Genomic DNA, 18,169 nt, shown 5'->3' on the forward strand with positions numbered 1-18,169 from the left:
ATAATAATAATAATCATATGGCCTCAGCTACCACATGCAGACATTTTAATTTGACGCCATCTGGCTATCTGCTCATCAATTTTGATGTTACGTTTTACTCTAGGCCTACTAGATGGCAGAGTAAACTGAATTTCCCATGGACATGTAGGGCTTAGTTTTAATCAATTTTGTCGGGTAAACACCAAATGTCTCACCAGAAGTCTTTTACATGCCGACATTGTATGACATGGAGTGTCAAATGGACGTTTTACTGCACTTCAAAAATCCGACTACCTCTGCTGGGTTTGAGCCTGCTATCTTTTGATCCGGAGGCCAACACTCTACCACTGATCCAAGGAGACAGTTTAGTACAAGATGATGATTCTCCCTACATCATCATCATTTAACAGTCTCCAGTTTCCCGGGTGCAGTGTAAGAGCGCTCTCCACTTGTGTCTATGCAAGTACCATAGCGAGTAGAAGGTAGAAGTGTGATCTCTCCCCTAGCTCATCGGTTCCTCCGCTAGGCCGTGCTTCCAGCAGTAAGTGAGCTTGAGCTTACAAGTCAGCATACAAATAAAAGACAATTATCGCATGCAAAATATTATGCTCTTGCTTACCATTCAGAAGGCAGTTGTCAGATGGTTCAGACAGCTTCTGGGTAGACTGTGATCTTACAAGATTTCAGTTCCTTTATCATCTGTCTTGTTAAAAAATAAAATAGACACTTCATAACACCAGTTATGCATAATGTCCACAACATGGTCATCGCAGCATCCTAATTATTTTGAATTAATAGTGATATTGTCCTCCTCTGCGAACCATGTGACCTGGCTGCGGTGGGGAGGCTCGCGTGACCCAATGATGCAGATAGCCGAGCTGCAGGTGCAACCATATCGGACGGGTATCTGTTGAGAGACCAGACTAACGAATGGTTCATCGAAAGGCGGGTAGCAGCCTTTCGGTAGTTGCAAGGGCGGCAGTCTAGATGATTGACTGATACGGCTTTGTAATATTACTCAACATGGCTTAGCTGTGTTGATACTGCTACACGGCTGAAAGCAACAGGAAACTACAGCTGTAACTACCTCCCGAGGACATGCAGCTCTCTCTGTATAAATGATGTACTGATGATGGCTTCCTCCCGGGTATCATATTCTGGAGGTAAACTAGTCCCCCATTTGGATCTCTGGGTGGGGACTACACGAGAGGGGGCGATCTTCAGGAAGATGGATACTGACATTCTTCGAGTCGGTGCGTGGAATGTTAGAATTTTGAATCGTTGTGGCAGGTTAGAGAATCTGAAAAGGGAGATGGATAGGCTAAAGTTAGATGTAGTTAGTATAAGTGAAGTACGTTGGAAGGAAGAACAAGATTTTTGGTCAGGTGACTACCAAATTATCAACACAAAATCAAACAGGGGAAATGCAGGAGTTGGTTTAATAATGAATAAGAAAATAGGGCAGCGGGTAAGCTACTACAACCAGCATAGTGAAAGAAGTATTGTCGTTAAGATAGACACCAAACCAATGCCCACCACAATAGTGCAGATCTATATGCTTACTAGTTCAGCGGATGAAGAAGAAATCAAAAGAATATATGGAGATAGAAGATTTAATACAATATGTAAAAGGTGACGAGAATCTAAATGTGATGGGAGACTGGAATGCATTGGTAGGCCAAGGAAGAGAAGGTAGTACAGTAGGAGAATTTGGATTGGGACAAAGCAACGAAAGAGGAAGTCGGCTGGTTGAATTCTGCACCGATCATAATTTAGTCCTTGCCAATCCTTGGTGCAAACACCACAAACGACGGCTTTATACGTGGGCGAGACCTGGAGACACTGGAAGGTACCAAACAGACTTCATTATGATTAGGCAGAGATTCAGAAACCAGGTGTTGGATTGCAAAACGTTCCCAGGAGCAGATGTGGACTCTGACCACAACTTGTTGGTCATGAAATGCCATCTGAAGCTGAAGAAATTGAAGAAAGGAAAGAGTGCAAAAAGATGGGATCTAAACAAGTTGAAAGAAAAGAGTGTGAGGGATTGTTTCAAGGAACATGATGCAAAAGGACTAAATGAAAAGGCAGAAGGAATCACTATAGAGGAAGAGTGGAGAGTAATGAAAAATGAAGTCAGTAGGGCTGCTGAAGAAATGTTAGGAAGGAGGTAAAGATCAACTAAGAATCAGTGGATAACTCAGGAGATACTAGACCTGATTGATGAACGACGAAAATACAAGAATGCTAGAAATGAAGAGGGCAGAAAAGAAAATACAGGTGATTAAAGAATCAAGTGGATAGAAAGTGCAAGGTAGCTAAGGAAGAATGGCTGAAGAAGTGCAAGGATGTCGAAGGCTGTATGGTCCTGGGAAAGATAGATGCTGCATACAGGAAAATCAAGGAAACCTTTGGAGAAAGGAAATCTAGGTGTATGAATATTAAGAGCTCAGATGGAAAGCCACTTCTAGGGAAAGAAGACAAAGCAGAAAGATGGCAGGAGCATATCCAACAGTTGTATCAAGGTAAAGACGCAGATAATTTGGTTCTGGAACATGAAGAGGCTGTTGACACCGATGAAATGGGAGACCCAATTTTGAGGAAAGAGTTTGACAGAGCTGTGAGTGACCTAAATAGGAACAAGGCACCTGGAATTGATGACATTCCCTCTGAATTACTGACTGCCTTAGGAGAAACCAGCATGGCAAGGTTATTTCATTTAGTGTGCAAGAATGTATGAGACAGGAGAAGTCTCATCCGATTTTCGGCAGAATGTTGTTATACCTATTCCCAAGAAAGCTGGTGCTGACAGGTGTGAAAACTATCGCACCATTAGTTTAGTATCTCATGCCCGCAAAATTTTAACACGTATTATTTACAGAAGAATGGAAAAAGAAGTTGAAGCTGAGTTGGGAGAAGATCAATTTGGATTCAGAAGAAATGTAGGAACACGTGAAGCAATCCCGACTTTACGTCTGATCTTAGAGGATCGAGTCAAGAAGGACAAGCCCACGTACATGGCATTCGTAGATCTGGAAAAGGCATTCGATAGTGTTGATTGGACCAAGCTATTTATGATTCTGAAGATGATAGGGATCAGATACCGAGAATGAAGAATTATCTACAATCTGTATAAAAATCAGTCTGCAGTGATATGAATCACGGGCTTTGAAAAAGAAGCAGCAATCCAGAAAGGAGTGAGGCAAGGCTGCAGTTTGTCCCCTCTCCTTTTCAATGTTTACATAGAACAGGCAGTAATGGAAATCAAAGAGGAATTTGGAAAGGGAATCACAGTCCAAGGGAGGAAATCAAAACCTTGAGATTTGCCGATGATATCGTTATTTTATCTGAGACTGCAGAAGATCTCGAGAAGTTGCTGAATGGTATGGATGAAGTCTTAGGTAAGGAGTACAAGGTGAAAATAAATAAGTCCAAAACAAAAGTAATGCAGTGCAGTCGAACGAAGGCAGCTGATGTGGAAATATTAGATTAGGAAATGAAGTCTTAAAGGATGTAGATGAATATTGTTACTTGGGTAGTAAAATAACTAACGAGGACATAAAATGCAGACTAGCACAAGCAAGGAAGAGTTTTCTTACGAAAAGAAATTTGCTCACTACAAACATTGATATCGGAATTAGAAAGATGTTTTTGAAGACTTTCGTGTAGAGCATGGCATTGTATAGAAGTGAAACATGGACGGTAACTAGCTCAGAAAGAGAATAGAAGGTTTTGAAATGCAGTGTTACAGAAGAATGCTGAAGGTGAGATGGATAGATGCAATCACGAATGAAGAGATACTGAACTGAATTGGTGAGAGGAGATCGATTTGGCTAAATTTGACGAGAAGAAGAGATAGAATGATAGGACACATCTTAAGACACCCAGGACTTGATCAGTTGGTTTTTGAAGGAAGTGTAGGTGGTAAGAACGGTAGGGGTAGACCAAGGTATGAATATTACAAGCAGATTAGAGCACATGTAGGATGCAATAGTTACGTAGAAATGAAAAGGTCAGCACAGGTTAGGATGTCATGGACAGCTGCCTCAAACCAGTCTATGGACTGATGACTCAAACAACAACAGTGATATTGTGCAAACTGTCCAAACACTCGTAAAATATATCGTTCCACAGACTATGTTCACAGGAATTTTTTGTTCCACTACACTTCCAACTTGCACAAACACATTATAAATTGCTCTTGAAGGATGGGTGAGGAAAGTGCTGTCAATACTGTATTTTATGCTATACATGTTGGGTATTCAGCCCGAAGGCTGGTTTGATCCACCACAGCTCTGTCAACAGTTCACATAAATAGCTTAGGCGTCACTGAAGAGGCATACTAGGGAAATGAGGAGTGAGGTAGTTTCCCGTTATTGCTATAGTTCCTAATAAATGTGAGGGCTACGGCAAGTATTTCTTCTGTAGGCTTTCTGTGAAGCAGACTGACAAATTTATGACATTTTGTGACCTTGGATACGTTGCGTATTATATATCCTCCTAGATAATAAATCAAGCACTTCTTTGCAAGACTGCGGCTATCAATGTTAATTAGACCTAAATTGTTCTCCCAGTCCGGTAATAGGTCATCCATGTTCTCAGTGAAGTCTAGTGCTTTCCTTATTTTACTTTATGCATTTTCTACTATAGACTTATTTGCCTCTTGTGTCTTCTTAGCCAGTGTTCTCATCTGATTGACAAATGATGTCAATATCAGTTCAAATTTGGGCTCACAATTACTACCCGATGACAGGGCAAGTTTGATTTGGATATAAATAGACAGCAATATGTGTAAATTCAGAAAAAACAATTGTGGAAGGGTGGTCGTGACAACTTAATGAGCGTATTATACCAGCGTGCTGTTCTAGTAGATATTGATTATATTTGGCTGTGAGCACATATTGGAATCCATTATTCCTTAAATACTCAGATACCTGTATGGTGCTCTCAATTGTTACTCTTAGGGATTCAGGAGTTCTTTCTGAAGCAAAAGTATTATTATTCCCACTGAGGTTATCTCTCCATTTTATTAAGGTTTGATGCCCTATTTATAAAGAGCCTCTGCTGGTGTAGAAGTATTTAATACTATTACGATATTTAATTCCCTAGTGAACGTTTCAAGAAGGTTCGCTGTCTTCAAATCCATCTGAGTTTATCTGTTTTTGTTTGTTTCATGAGGCATTGTGGCAAATTGGTGAATATATGAGGGACAGTGCCAGTTTTCAGTTTCCGTCTATCTCTAGGAATTTCTACCTGTACACCTTGAATTACAAATGAATCTGATTTAACAATAAATTCATCAGAAAAATGTGAATCGCACACAACACTTATCAGAAAGCTTTTGGTCTTTTCTGGGAATCACCTTTTCCCCATTTTGAAAATTATGCTTCATTTTTAGGTGGTTTGAAGAAGAGTTTACCTTTCGTAGTTTTATAGCCAGACTTACAGCCTGGAACAAAGCAAGTAGACATTTGTTCCTCCTTGGTATGTTTGTAAGTTTTATAAACTCAGCACTATATTCAAACTAAATAAATGAATACCATCACCAAATCACACGCGCTTCACTTTCACTTAGCAATAATGCAAGACACTTAAGTTTTTGCCTTCACAGAACAACATTACCGAACATAACCATATTACAACTACAGATACCAACCCTCAGATAGTAATGGTGCTGGCCCTAGCAGGCGATTCATTACAGTCCCTATGCTAGCCAACAGGGAACAACTTAGGAGCTCACACTCTCTCTTCCACTCGTTATGCAAGTTCACTATTACTTCTCCTATTTCTTATTCTTCTTTCCTGCAGATCATCTTTTATTTGGAAGATCCATCGTGTCCTTGGTCTGCCTCTAGGTCGCTTTCCCTCCAGATCTTTGTCAAACCTTTTTCGTGCTATATTCTTCAAGCCTCCAAACCATCTCAATCTTGATGTTGCCAGAATTTCCTTGAGTGGTTTCCTTCAGGCTAGCAACCCGTCGGAAGGACATTTGATTGCTTTCAAGTCTTGCAAAAAGTAAAATGCAAGACCGTAACGGGTCACATGGCCCAATACTTGGAAGGAAGATGATGATGATGGTTTCATACAGATGTCTTCACAGACCTTTTCATTCCGGATCTTATCTCGTCTTGTTTTCTGCAGCCTGGAGTCTGCTGTACAAAGTTTTCTTAGATATTAAAGGAATCTGGCAGTCCGAGAGAAGGTTCCTGACCTGATGGTACAAATGAGCTCCTTTTGGAATCCTATTGGTGATTTAATCTGAGCAACAGCCATCTTGAGTTACAATGCTGCCAAGGTATTTGAACCGATCAACTTCTGCTACCTTCTTTCCATCCAGCATAATATTCGTACTTCTACTTTGCCTGCCGTCTTGGTAGGGCTAATTTTTAGGCCAAACTCCTTAAAGTGATTCTCCCTACACACAAAAAAAGTGATTTAGGAAGATGAAGTTAAAAAACCACCCCTCAATAGGAAAAGAAAGAAAAAAGAGAGAAAAAGATTACAAATAAACAGGAAAGGTAAACAGCAAGGACTACCCAACACCATACAGATCACCAAATCTATGCAACAAATTAAGACTACGCAGAAATCAAACAGTGGAAGTCATTATTACCACGCTGCTCTGATTATATACAGCACAGGATTTTCTGTATAAAACCTGACTGCTTATGCATGGGCTGAGCCAAGGCTGGCTGACTTGCTTACTAACCTTCACATCCCACGCTGCAGTCAGTAGTCTATATTCGGATGGGAAGACAGTTATCTTTAGAGCAATGTATTTTTGTATGTACATGTTGTTAGAAATATGAATCAGCTCATTGTGTTTGTGTGGAGTTTATCAGGAGGTTCCTCGGGCAGTTGCCTCCTTCCAGAACTTCAATTCTTGATCTTGTGAATAAGTTTGAGACTACTGGTGCACTGCTAAACCAGAAACACATGTGAAGATGTACAGAGTTAAGAGAAGGAAAATTAAGATGAAACTGGTGCAAAACTTCAAAGTTCACAATAAAAATCACTACTAACATTAGCACGGTATGTCTTCTATAGCTATTCACTCAAACTTTCAGGCTGTACAGTTGGCAACTCTGTTGTCATTGGAAAAGAATGGTGCAAGGAATACCCACTCAATGTTTGCCCTGGTTTCTCTCAATGATTGTATATTCCAGTTAAATTACTCTACGAATAAGTCATGTCATTATCAATGTTAAAGAAAAGAAAAGTTGACCACAAAAATGTATAAATTTAAAAGTGACTGGACAGAAAAAAATCCTCTCTACTGTACCACAGAGAACAGGTGTTACTCCAGTGTTTACTGTGTAATGAATCAATGTCTGTGTGCAAGGAATACAATATGTGATGAATCTTCAGTACTAAACATGCAAATTGAATTGAAAAGTGCCCTGGATCTGACAAAACAAAAATATCTTAAGTGTAAGTTATGTATTTAAATTAAATTCTTGTTATATGGTCATGCTGTTTGACTGAAAGACACTACTTGTTTAACGCTGCCCTAACACAAAGGTTTTTTGGCGATGGAAGGATGGGAAAGAGCTAGGATTGGGAAGGTAGTGGCTGTGGCCTTAATTAAGGTACAGCCCCAGCATTTACCTGGTGTGAAAATGGGGAAACCACAGGAAACCATCTTTAGGGTTAGCGACGGTGGGATTCGAATCCACTATATCACAAATGCAAGCTCACAGCTGCACGACCATAAATGCACAGCCAACTCCTTCGGTTCCACAGAAAGATGGATAGTTACCAACAAAATAGAAGAAACTGTTCTCTGATTTGGAAGTTGTTAAGGAGAATGCTTTTTACCTTTAGCATTTTCATCATGTACTTCGACTATAACAAACGATGGGTGTGCAAACTGTGCTGCAAGATTTACAAATGCTACCATATCCCTCGATGTTCAAAAAGTGGAAAACCTACGTAAGTACAGCAGAGAAAAGCCACTAAACTTTCTGCAAATCCATGTGATTTTCCCTAAGTACTAAATCAATGACTAAAGTTTTGATTATGTTAGCACTCAGATGTTCAATCAAACAAGTTGAAGTATCTGAACCGGTACTTGCTTTATTGTCATGGACATGGAGATTAGCAACAGGGCAATGCATTCTACCAATGTAAGAAACCTTGTCTGGAATAAGGAAGTAAAAAGGAAGTGTAAAGAGATAATGTACAAAATGTATTATGTGCATATATAAATTAGGGTATATTGACTTATGTGGCTGAGACCTGGACAGTAGTGACAAGTAGGGGGGAGAGAAGAATTTAAGCCAGCGAAATAAAATACCAACGAAATATGATTGGAAAGACATAATGAAAAAATGAAGATGTGAGAAGGGAGGTCGGAATGGAAAATCTAATTTAGAGAACTGATAGCAGTAAACTAAAATAGTTTGGACATGTAAAGAGTATATGAAGGAGAAAAGAATACCAAAACAGATGGTGGAAATGAAGTTTGAGGGAAAGTGAACAAGGTCGATCGATTCAATAAAGAGGAGTGGAAGAAGAAACCTGGACTAGGACAAATGATGGAAGAGGAATGGTAGAAGAAAAGAGGAAGGTGGAGAAGCGCCACAAATGCCTCGACAAGTCAGCAGCTGGATAAGGGCAAAGGAGGATGATTGCATAAAACAACATATTTGGGAGCTTAAATCATTTTACTTCCTTCAAGTACAATCTCCCTAGACTTTAACTCAGCAGAGCTTCCGCACTTTGTTCCTAGGTAAGGAACGTGGTGGGGATGGACTAATATTCAGTTCAAAATATGCTGGGAAAACTGTCCTCTCCCTTGCCACCATTCTCCAGTGAGAGTATGTTTCTGTATCTAAAACCCAATGGAACCAAATGGTATTGTCAAGTAATCCTTACCCAGCAAGTTGCCCAGGCAGTTAGGGTCGAACTTGCAATCGAGAGATGTTGGGTTCGAAATGGACCATCGGCAGCCCCGAAGAGGGTTTTCTGTGATCTTCCATTTTCACAACAGGCAAAACCAGGTTCCACCCCTTTCTTTCTCATTCTTAAAACTGCAAGACTTTTGTCACAGATGGTTCCTCTAGATTCAGTAGCTACAGAATTAAGCGCAAGTCGGCTGGTTTCTGGTGACATACTGACAAGTAGGCATGTTAGAGCATTACTAAAAACAAACCAACCTAAATCTGCCTGTTTTCAATACTACATATTATTTTTCTATTATTACAATTTTTTGTTATATAAGTATGTACATATTTCACACATTCATGTTACATAAAGATCCAAGCCCTATACCTCTAATAACTAAAGTTGCCATTGAGATAAATCTTCTGGCCAGCTTATCTTGCTGGGAGTTGCCAAACCTCTCACTTCACTTCTGAGTTAGATCTTGTCGCAAGCAGTCCAGTGTGAGGCCTACTGGGGATACAATTATTTTAAAAAACGCGCCAGGTACTCTACCCCTGGGTGGTGTGGGAAAGAGTACACATGATTTATGACAGCCCCTGTCCTCCCTGCGCACCCGTTTCCCCTTGAACTCACTGTTTATTTGTTTTACGTCCTATATTTATGCCAATGAGGTGTACAGAAACAAAATATAGGAAAAAGGGCATGCTGAATGTTGTAAACAAGGTTGGGTTTACAAAAAAACACAACTTCTTTATTTACTTCACATGTAAAATTACAATATTTACACTAACAAAACTGAAAGTTATCTCGAAGCAAATTGAACTATGAATTTGGAGAAAGAGTCTGTCTTTGTACACTATATACACTTTGGAGTATTCACGTTCACTACTATTTCGGAAGGATAGTCCTTGTGACATGAAAAGTTCTCGATAGTCGAAAACTATCAGAAGCACTGACGTAAATATCTCAGAGAGTCCTTCCTTGTTGAAGTGTCTGAGTTCATTAACGTAAGTTCAATGACTGAAGAGTTCCTACTTAGCAAAACTAAGTTGATAATGGGAGCTTGCATTAGCTAGGGAATGATAGTGGCATATAATGGTAAGACTGGGCATGGACAGCGGAATAGACAAGAGGAGCGGTGACCCGAGGTGAGACCTCTTACTGCCAGAAATTCAGTCCACCTGGCCGAAGCACATTTTCAAGAGGAGTAGCCTCCGTGCTCGACGTAGGGTGTATTCTGGAGCTGGACACCGGTGTCAGTGGGCGTCTGGACAGACTAGGAACTCCTTTTTATAGCACACACGACGTTCCAGGCACGCGCACTGAGAGCTGCGCATCGAGGCTCGAAGAATAACACACTGGCACGCGTGTAGCTGGCTGGCGGATCGAGAAGGGAGCGACGGACATACAACACTGAATGACTTGTCAGGCTATAGGTAGCACCCCTGTTAAAGAATATTAATGTTATTGATTTTACATCCTGTAGCACTTTCAAATACCACCGGATTGAGCCAGGATCGAACCTGCTCAGTTGGGATCAGAAGGCCAGCGCTCTACTGTGTACATGAGACCAAGTCAGTCACAGTCTGACCGGTTGTGTGCCATTTGCGATCACTCCCATTACAGTGGAAAACAAGAATGTGAAGAAAGACCAGTTCATGTCCCATTTGCGATCACTGTAAAATTATCAGCAGCCTGTCAGGGTTTTCCAACGTCAATGCAGCAAGGGGACTGCTACTGTAATCAGGGCGTACTCCACACAACTGTGTGATAAGGATTCTCCCAACCCGTACCCTCTCTCTTGAACTGTTTTTGAGGTAATATTAGTCTATACTTTTTAACATACTGTAATTATTCCAGCTGTAAACATCTATTGTTGACGTAGCTTTTGTTGTTATGCTATCTGTGTGCTTACTTACGACATGCAGGTCAATGAGACGAAGAAAGGCAAGCCTTATGCTTTATATAACGGATACTCTTACAGAAATTTATGGAAAAGTCAGGGATGTTTGGTGACATGAGTTTGTTTTATGTCGCAGCGACACAGATAGGTCTTATGGTGACAATGGGATAGGAAACGACTGTGGCCTTAATTAAGGTACAGCCCCAGCATTTCCTTGTTGTGAAAATAGGAAACCACAGAAAACCATCTTCAGGGCTACCGACAACCGGATTCGAACCCACTATTTTCTGAATGCAATATAATCTTTTCATGCTATCATTACAGAATTATCATTTTTTCAACATATTTTAATCTAAACATTTTCTTAACATTAAGTTCTGGAATCTTGTACATCTAATCCGAGCGTACAGACAAAAATTATAATTTTATTTATATAGGTGAAAGTAGGCCGAGTGGCCGCGCGTTTCAACACGCTATGGCGCCAAGCTCTGCATTTGGGAAACGTGTGGGTTCGAATCCCACCATCTGCTGTTCTCAGCATAGTTTTCTGTGGTTTAATATTTTCACTCCCAGGCAAATGCCGGTACAGTTCCTATCCATACGCCAGAGCTGAGTCCTCGCACCCATTCCCAATTTCATTCACCATAACACATTTCGTCTTCATTAGCCCCTCAATTGAGGTTGGTGCCAGGAAGGGCATCCAGCCGTAGAAACAAGCTATATAAATTAATCTCATCTCATCCTGACCCAGTATCAAGAAACGAGACTGAGGGGGTAGACATACATATAGACAGAGGAAAGGAGGCTAATTTTATTTTGAGCAGCTGCTTACTTAACGTTTCAGTATGAATATTTCAACAGTTTGAGCATTATGTAAGCATTAATTTAATATTAATATTGTCCCCTATTGTATAAGAAAGTGTAAGTTAACTGTTAAATATGAGATGAGCTACAATTGCTTCAAAAAGGGTATCACTGTCGAAGAAGTTAAGTGTTACTTCAAGATTTTCCTTTAGGCATAGATTTTAAGGCAGTCTCAGTTTCTGTCCAGGTGATGGGAGGTTCCTCATCATAGGCTTGGATTTCCGGTTCTGTATTTTGTTCTTTAACTGGTCTATTTAGTAGGTGGTAGAAATGGTTCTTCAGGACTTCTCTCATATCATTTTCAGTCCTAACCAGAATTCCATTTTCATATTCAAGTGCCTTTATGGTATTCATTGGCTTCCTTTTACCTCTGAAAACACTATACAGTAGTTTCTTATTGCCTCTGCTGTCTTCTGTAACTGTTCTTGTAACATCCAGTTTCTTGTTTCGGTCATCACTGGAAACTAATTAAGAATCAACGGCCCAAGGGATTGTTTATGGAGTAGTAATGGATTATTAGACACTCCCACACTTGTTTCATCTTCTGTTATCTCCTTGTACAATGTTTATCTTCAACACTCATCCATGTTTTAATATGCCAATGCCTCTAACATTCTTTTCCCTATAACTGAATACAGGCATGCCAACTTTCAGAAGTAAAAAATCAGGAGAAATATGGCAGCGAATCACGACTTATTACGACACATCACTGATGGCAGAACATGTACTAATTCATTATAATTCATTACATTAACAATTCTATTTGGCCTACATATATATATATATATATATATATATTTTTCATCATTTATATGTGAATACTAAATATTGAACATGCCTGAACTGTAGGAACATGTGACTTCTCATCCTTCAACATGGAGATCCCATCACGAATAATTGTTGTTGAATAATTGTTGTTCAACACACCCGCAGCTGACTTATCCCTCTTCAGACACTCGGAACTAAATTTTTACTCAAAGCACTTGCCTTGCTGATTGATTTCAAGGCTAAAAGTTTCTCCAACGTTTGTTCAGACAGAAAGGATCTGAACTGTGTTTTTGTCCTTGTGACTTTGCTAAAAATCCTTTCACATTCTGCATTGCTATGTAGAACTGATAAAAGAGCAAGCATCACCTTAGAGAGTCTGTCATATTTAAGTATGGCATCAGCTAATTTCATCTGACCTACCAATGCCCATTGCATATCAATTCTTCCTTTTGTCAGGTCTGTTTCTTCGAGCTGAAAGTTACAGAACTGGGAGTGTAGAATATCAGTTTCTTTATCTACATGTTCCGTTTCACTAGTTCTCTATCATCAGATCACAATCATCCTTTTGATTTACTGGAGTATGATAATCTACATCAAGGAGAGAGGAGCTTTTAGTAACGTGTGGTTTCACAAATTTTGCCATCACATTCTTCAATAGTTCCTCCAAAACTGACCTCAATAAGTGGATGTGCAGCTTATTTGACTGAAGAGCTACGTTTGGATTATCACAGATATGCATAAAACTTGAGGAAAAAAGGCACAAAGATTTATGTAAATTTGATTAAAGGAACATGAACAGTCATTCTTCACGTGACAATACATGGCTCTTAGTGTCATCAGTAGTTTCAACTTTTTTAGTGAAACTGATGGCTGGGTATTCCTTTTAACTGAGGAGTGTGGTGAATGTTAGGACAATCTTTCAACTTTTCAGACAAACAGGACACATCTGCACTTAAACTGTGCTTAGGAATTTTGTAAGTCTTCAAATTTTGCTTCAGAGAATCCTTACTCACAATTTTGCTCCCACCGAGCTCGATAGCTGCAGTCACTTAAGTGCAGCCAGTATCAAGTAACTGGGAGATAGTGGGTTTGAATCCCACTGTCGGCAGTCCTGAAGATGGTTTACCGTGGTTTCCCATTTTCACACCAGGCAAATGCTGATGCTGTACCTTAATGAAGGCCATGGACGCTTCCTTCGCACTCCTAGCCCCTTCCTATCCCATCGTCGTCATAAGACTTATCTGTGTCGGTGCGAGCTAAATGCAACTTGCAAAAGCAACCAAAGGGTCCCACTGCAGCAAAATCATATCTAAACACCTTCTTAGTGACAACCATCAAGTAGGCTTCAGATTTTCCTAACCTCTGTGTTGTGTAAAATCTGAAATTCTCTGAACTTTTCTTTCCTTATTGCACTCCTTTCCAGATAATAAAATATATCAATTATACGTTCATCTACATTTACAGGCAAGCACGCCGCACCCTTCTCGGCAGCAAGATTAATTAGGTGACAAGAGAATCCTGCGACGATTATGTTACTATTTTCCCGCTTCAAACATCCTGCCACACCATTCTTTAATCCTACCATTACTGGAGCATTATCAGCACCAAGAGCTAGGCAGTTTTTTAATGGAATGCGGAATTCTCAAAAAGCTGAGAGCAAAAGATTGGCAATGTTAGCTCCAGTAGCATTAACTTCTAAATTAGACACAGAGAGTAGACAACCCTGAATTTCATTGACTTCAAGCCTAAAAAATGTTACTACAATGGGATATATTATCAAGTCGCTTTTACTGCTACCATCAGTAGCAACAGAAAATGCATTTACCTGCAAATGTGATAAATTTTCGCCTTTTCTTCCATGCACATTTCTGTAATGATAGTCGCTGTTTTCGTTCTAGCACACCCATATCGTTTAGCAATTTCTGAATCAGGAAACAAAGGTCCCGCGTGATTGGCACAATTTACAGGCAGGTTATGTTCTCCGATAAACGACAAATAATGCCTCGGCATTCGTCATAGGATTTACATCTTGGTTTTTACATGAAAAGTTCAGTTTCTGTTTTCTTTCTACACACTGGACACACTCATGTTTTTTGTTTGCATATGCTTGAGTATAACGCACTTTCTGCCGCGCGCAACTGAAAAATCACACCTATACATATAGCACAGAATGTGAACGTATATCCCTTCCTGGATTCACTCAAACTCTATAATATAAGCACTTTTAAACACTGCATCATATTTCTTTTTTTAACACTTTGGCCAAAACAAACAATAAGACATAAAACAAGCACTTCTGCAGGTCCTAACCAGCGTAGACAACTATGGCATGCTACTTCTGAGGTTAGGTTACTCACTTGCAAAGATTGTCTTATATTGTATTATAGACCAAAGAGGAGCACATGACTGACCACTGTGCCCCTTAATGCCATCTGGTATCATTATCAGAACTACTATCGACCAGCTATACTCATCCATGTATCAATACAACTAGCAAATCTGCGGGAGTTTAAAATAATATGAAAATTACCGATACTGTTCTAAAAATCGGGAGATCGGTCCCAGCGATCGGGAGAAACGATGAAAAATCGGGAGTCTCTTGCTTAAACAGGGAGACTTGGCATGTCTGTGAATATCCTACACTCTTCAATTATTTCTGTTCCGGGGTACTCTGTAGAACACAGAGATGAAAGAACGTGCGGGATTGAATGGATCTATCTTTGACAGTCAGAAGACTCATTTAAAATTTTGAAAATACAGGTTATATTTCTTTTTATTTCTTTTCAGAAATAAAAATGATAACTATCAATTCGCTTTGTGAAAACAGGATTCCAATTATAGAACTAGTTAGTTAGATCAGGTACAAGGTAGGTAACATCAAAAACATATACATTAGGGACCTGAGCTTGTCGCTCTTTAAATTGACAATTTAACAAGAGCACTGAGGCTCATTTCTAACACATTCAAGGAGAAAGATCTCCCAATTTTCTTTTACAGGATATTTAAAATTACACCATTTTTAAAGAGCGCTTTTGCTCCAAAATATTACAAATTAAGCCTTCAAAAGGCACCCAGTTTACATTACAAGAAAGAGCCTATATGCTCTACAAATTCTACCAAGGGGACTGTGCTCTCAAACCCATACAGCCTACTCAAGGTTCAATTACTGGCCCAAAACTCAAGAGGTATGGAGGCGGAACTTGCGCTCCTTGAAATCAAAGATAAAACCCTACTTGGGCTTGCGGCCTGACAATGCAGAGGCTAATCCTGCACTACTGAGGTGACTAGATGGACAAAGTAAGTTACAAGGCTACAGATAGAAAACGGTTACAAAAACATAGTCACCTCAAATACAAGTTGACTGGGAACTCGAGAGGATGTCACACTCTCTATTCCCGAATTTCAGTTAAATACACTTGATTTACTCAAACTTTTACATGAGAAGAAAGAGAAGTTTACATTTTAGGAAATGGACGGTTACATAGTTAAAGATCGGAACCTTTCCCAGAATCAGTTTGCGGAGATAACTACTGAGATAGAAATATGATGGCCATTACCTTAGCTGATGTTCTGCCTGCCGAAGAATGAGGCCCCCGTCTCCTCTCTTCACACACACACACACACACACACACACACACACACACACACACACACACACACACACACACACACACACACACACACACACACACACACACACACACACACACACACACACACACACACACACACACACACACACACACACACACACACACACACACACACACACACACACACACACACACACACACACACACACACACACACACACACACACACACACACACACACACACACACACACACACACACACACACACACACACACACACACACACACACACACACACAGTAACGCGACGATCAATAAGACAAGTTAGCTCGAATAGGCATCAGCTTTTATACCCGAGAGGAAGGTTCGAGAAGGCTCTGAACTAAAACCAGACACACCCTCTCATTTTTAATGGACAGTCGAAAAGTTACAAGAAGCCTATGATTGGCAGAAAAATAAATGCACAAAATTGCTGATTGGCCTGACTCCAAAGCTAGGCGGGATGATTAAGAAGTGTTGCAAACCTTGAAGTATCCAAAACAAGGAAAGTCAATTCAGTTCAGAAAACCTATAAACACAAAATTTCTTTAAATTTCTAGTTGTTCCACTTTGCACCAGAGCGCATGACATCAGTTCTTAAATACAGACATCTATGGAGAAAAGTCTCAACTTCTCGAAATAGCTGTTGCAAACTTTAAGTGTTAGATAGCATTCTTCCAGGCGCTTCATTTAAATGCAGAGGGTTGAGGTGTAGCCCCCAGTACAATTTCTTTAGGCGTATACATAATGCCATTGATGTTTGAAGAGAATGTATAAGTTGAGTTCTAAAACAGCTTTATTATATTCTGGTTTTAGGGAGTTCTGGTTATGTTGGATACTATAGCTGTGTATTTTCTCCTCCATGACACAAATTCACTCAATATAAACAGGCTTCTCTATGTTTCTCTGCTGCTGAGTATGCTGCTTCCAGTCTGGAAAATGTGGCACTTTGTTTAATAATAATGTTATTGGTTTTTAAGTCCCGCAAACTACTTTTATGGTTTTCGGAGATGACAGATGCCGGAATTCTTTTACGTACCAGGAAATCTACTGATATGAGACTGACGTATTTGAGCAATTTCAAATACCACCGGACTGAGCCAGAACTGAACGTGCCAAGATGGGTTCAGAAGGCCAGCGCTCTACCATCCAAGCTATTTAGCCCAGCAGCACTTTATGACATGATAACTTACACTAGAAAATTAAATCTTTCCTCTCCTTGGCATAGTGCCACCAGATATTAGAAGACAAGTAACATCAGAAACTGAAAAGAATAAGAGGAAGACCCATGGCATCCAATGGATGGTTTATCAATCAATCAATCAATCAATCAATCAATCAATCAATCAATCATCTGCATTTATGGCTGTCACTTAGGTGGCAGGTTCCCTACCAACAGTATTTTCTTACAATTATTTCACATAACCCTGTAATTTATCGAACATTTCTCTGAAAATCTTTCCAATCCCTAACTCCTCTTCCTACAAACAAATATTTACCCCACTCTGTCCTCCTGAATTCCTACTTTATCTTCATATTCTTTCCTACTTTACAAACTTCACTCAAGCTTATCTGTTTACTAATGCCATTCCATACCATCTGTCCACTCACAGCTCTGGACATATTGCTTACTCAAATAGCTTACAGTGTTCTCCCCAGAAATTTTTGTCAGCTGGGTGGCAGGAATGAGTAGCCGGGTGGGGAATACTATGTAAAAAATGAATATGCTAAAATTCCAATTTATTCCCCTCAGGGTATTAACAATGTCAGACAGGTAACCATTAACTGCAAAATATAACTACAGTATTTTAGTGTTATCATGAACAAGACATAACAGAGTATTTTGAACTTCTAGTCTTCTACTGCTCATTTTCTCTTTTACAAGTTGCTTTACGTCACACAGACACAGAAAGGTCTGTGGCCATAATTAACCTCTCAATCGATAATGACGAAATAAATCATCATAGCTGCATGGCTTCGTAAGTGGCCATGATGGAATATTCCATCATCACATTGCAAATGTCTTTCGGCGATATGTATGACGACTTATTCCGTCGTAGGATCCGAGATCCCTTTCCTTTGTGAGTGTATGTTAGTTTCGACCTTTGCCTACAGAAGCACTCTCTTAAAACCATG

At 39.8% G+C, this 18,169-nt stretch overlaps 1 long non-coding RNA gene across 1 annotated transcript in view; it reads right to left on the reverse strand.

Moving 5' to 3' along the window:
* Positions 1-18,169, reverse strand: part of LOC137496956 (uncharacterized) — a 65,242-nt gene that overhangs the window by 32,141 nt on the left and 14,932 nt on the right. The window lies entirely within an intron of this gene.

The sequence above is a fragment of the Anabrus simplex genome, chromosome 1 (assembly GCF_040414725.1).
Source record: "Anabrus simplex isolate iqAnaSimp1 chromosome 1, ASM4041472v1, whole genome shotgun sequence".
NCBI lineage: Eukaryota > Metazoa > Arthropoda > Insecta > Orthoptera > Tettigoniidae > Anabrus > Anabrus simplex.